Source organism: Nicotiana attenuata, unplaced genomic scaffold, assembly GCF_001879085.1.
Source record: "Nicotiana attenuata strain UT unplaced genomic scaffold, NIATTr2, whole genome shotgun sequence".
NCBI classification, from domain to species: Eukaryota; Viridiplantae; Streptophyta; class Magnoliopsida; order Solanales; family Solanaceae; genus Nicotiana; species Nicotiana attenuata.
Genome location: NW_017671071.1, coordinates 325233 through 329403, shown reverse-complemented (window position 1 = coordinate 329403; position 4171 = coordinate 325233).

Genomic DNA, 4171 nt, shown 5'->3' with positions numbered 1-4171 from the left:
TTTGAACCCTTTGAATTGAAATCTTGAATTTGTTTCTGTCTCATTCTTGCATTTGTGCTAAACTTATAAATTGAACACAAAACACTCTTTTCTGGTGTTTCCCCTAAGTGAGAAAAATATAAATAGTATAATAGATTAATAATATTCGTTAAGAACATGTAGGGTCATCTTCTTGGCTAGTAGGGTTGTGATGGGATGAATAGAATTCTTCAGTTTTTCTATCATTAACTAAATGTCTCGGATTCGAGCTCTGAAAATTAAAAAAATTCTAACAGGAACGTTTTCTAGTTTAATGAACATTACGCGGCATGAATCTGAATTAATAAGGATCCTAAATTGAACATCGGACATCGGGGAAAAGTGAAAACCAACAAAAAGTAGAAAATGATGATGTTGTGTCATGGAAACAAGCTGTATATTAGGACAGAAAGAGTATGCATGAATGATATTGTTCCCCTTTTAATTTTTTAATTAGGCTTACAAGTCTTGAATTATGATAAATCACATGCCGAAAGACAAAAGTTCCATTAATTAATAGTTAGTATCTTATTAGTACTGGATTTAAGACTGTTTTTGCTGGAAAAGAGAAAAAATTAATCCCAAGGTCCCCCTCATCACTAAACTACATAAAGCAAAGAATGTGCATCTTATTCCCTTGTTTTCTGGACATAATTTCATCATTTTCTTTAATAAAATAACACCAGATTAAGGAACTACACTAGATTTCCAAAGTGATTAAAATTATGATTAATGTTAAAAATAAGGAAAACTACCAGCTATGTCCATTTATAAGTAGTTTATTACAAAAATTGGCCAATTCATAAAATATTACTAATATTAGCCAATTAGCTATTTGTAGCAAAAAATATCAAATTTTTGCTTTCTTTTGAATGAGTGTTATTAGAATAGATTGGGTACATCTTAAGGAGTTTGAATCTCAGTTTTGGGATGATTTGGTGAAGTTTTGAGGTAGTTTGAATTAAAAATTCGAAGTAAAAACTGAACATGAAAAAAATCATATGTGTATCACACTGTGTATCATTTTTGTATCACATATGTATCATATTTGTGTCAATTGTGTATCACATGTATATCCATATATACCGGTGTGTGAGATACATGTTTGATACATGTGTCGCAGAAGAATTTTTGTAACTCGATTTAGTTACGAATTTTGATACAAAACCAGTTCAAATCGCCTCCAATCTTCCTCAAATTTTGTATATTGACTTATCTATATGTTTTCAATGAATTTCAACAATACCCATTGAAAAAGTTTCTTTTTCGCTTAGATTTTTGGAATATTGTATTTTTTTGTATTTTATCACCTTATTTGCTACCTCATGTATGAAATTTCCTTTCCATCTTGCATCTAATGTTGCTAATCACGCTTAAAAATGTGGAAAGTAATTTTTGCATGTGATTCTTTGTGAGAAAGAACCTTATTTATTTGGTTTTTTAATTTTTATATGTACATGACTAGTTTTTGGTAAGTCTATGACTAATGACTAGAGGTTGGTAAGTTCAAACTTATTTGGATATTTTTGTAAGTTTCCCTAAAAATAACGCGTGAATACGCTAAAAAGTAAAAACTAAGAGAAACGTAAGGCACAGTGCAGTAATGCAGATTGGGCTAAGTCAACTTGCAAATGTTTAGGCCCATTTTTATAGGGCCTCAGGACAAGCTCAACATTAACGGGCTCCAGGACTCGGGCGATGGGCACAAATAGCCACTAACAGCTCATGTCTTTATTTTAAAGCCAGTGTTTTAAATGTCTTTAGTCTTTAGCCACTGGTTTAATAAACTTTAACTGCCCGGACAAAAATACCCTTCTGCTCATGTCCTTATCTTCAGGACTTCAGGACTACATGTCCTTAACTTTTGAACTTGAAACTCTAAGTTCAGGACTTCAGGACTACATGTCCTTAACTTTTGAACTTGGAACTCTAAGTTCAGGACTTCAAGGCTACATGTCCTTAACTTTTGAACTTGGTACTCAAACTTCAAGCCAAGACTTTAAGTCAAAGTTAAGGACCTATTGTCCTTAACTTTTCAACTTGTAACTGTAAGTTAAGTACTGCTTGTCCTTAACTTTTGAACGTGTAACTGGTCCTTACTTTTGAACTTGTACTGTAAATTAAGGACTGCTTGTCCTTAACTTTTGAACGTGTAACTGTAAGTTAAGGCTTTCAAGTCAGAAACTAAAAGGGACGAGTATAAGTTCAAATAACACACTAATTCAAATTCATCACGAGCTTACGGTGACTCCAGTTTTTTCCTTGTCGTAGATAGCTTCATTTGGTAAAGATGACTGCAACAACAACAACGACACGAATTACTTTAACAAGGCAACAACAAACTGACCGGAAAAAAAAAGTTAAGAAAAATTAACTGAAGGAAAAAACTGATACTACTACTAAACAAAGACAAACCATGTAATATAGAGAGCCACCATTGTAGAGACGCTTAATGGGTTTGTCATTTGTAGATGAAAGCCTCCGAATAGCTATTGCCATTGCCATTGCAGCTGTCCTCCTTCTGCGCACACACACACACTCAAAAAGTTGTGAATGTCTTTGTTTGAAGTGGGAGATCGTGTTTGGATGGTGAGAGAATTTTGCATAAATATTCTGGTCCAATCCACTATAATTCTGTTTGGGAAGGAAAGGGTAACTCTGTCTTTTCATATTAATTTTAATAGACTAGTGGCTAGTTTTTGCTCAGCATTAAAAATGGTGGATAAAAAGTAAATACCACTTTAAATAGTGGCTACCCCACACAATTTTTACCCAGGACTCCTCACAGACCACAACCTGCTCTTTTGTGGGTTAAATTGGACGGGCTAGCCATTTTTCGGGCCGATAATCGAAAAATAGCCAGCTTTTATAAAGTCAATAAAAAATAGTCATTATTTTGAATACGGAGGATTTCAACATAATATGCAGGATTATGGAGCTCTTGCATATAATCATCCAGCATATTATGTTGGAACTCCAGCACACAGGAAGTTCTCGCATAATATACGGGATATAGAGCTCCTGCATATAAACTTCCAACACATTATGATGTAACTCCAGCACATTATAAAATTTCAACATATTATACTAGAAGCTCATATATAAAAAAATCGAATTCTAGCATATTATGCTGGAATATTTTCCGGATTTTTAAGAGTATTTTTGTTCAGATTTTATCTTTACATGAAAAGTGGTTAAATTTCGATTGCTTTTGAAACTGTGGCTATTTTTCAATTACCACCTGCAAATATGGCTATCTTTATTTTTCCCCTTTTGTGGGGCAACATCACAGAGCACAAAACTGAATGGGATTTTGAGCCAGTCAAATTCACCGTTTACTTTTTATAATTAGTATACATAAATTATACACTGATTACATACACTTATACACATATGATACATATATATAATTTTCGAGGATAAGATTCACAAATAGTCACTTTTCAGCCATTGTAATAGAAAAATAGTCACGAAGTTTCAAATTCCACCAGTGGAATTCTAAGACATTATGATGGAGTTTCACATGTGGAATTTTAAACTCTATGACAATGAATATTTTTTAATTACAATGCTGAAAAGTGGCTAGCACACGCTATTACTATCATTTTTAAGGCCACAGTTTCAAGATTCTTAAAATAGAATAGGAAGAAAAAAAATTTATGACAAATAATGAAACGAAAAGAGGTGGATTGAAGGACAATTCAGAGGCACAGCTTAGGTTACTGTAATGAGAAAGTGATGAAAAGCTTTTGCAGATTTATCTCAAAATATAGCTTCTTTTGTAACTTAACCATTTCTAGGGTAGTTGTTACTAGCATTAACTTCAATTAAGTGTAAACACCTGAGGACAGTGCCGTGAGGCTTGATTCACAAGTCATCCCCAAGAAAGAGAGTTTTAAGTATTTTGGGTCTACTATCCAGGGGAATATGGGGAGATTGACGAGGATGTTACACACCGTATAGGGGCGGGATGGATGATATGAAGGTTAGCATATGGCGTCTTGTGTGACAAAAAGGTGCCACCAGAACTTAAAGACAAGTTTTATAGAGTGGTGGTTAGACCGGCTATGTTGTATGTGGCAGAATGTTGGCCAGTCAAGAACTCTCATATCCAAAAGATGAAAGTAGCAGAAATGAGGATGTTGAGGTGGAT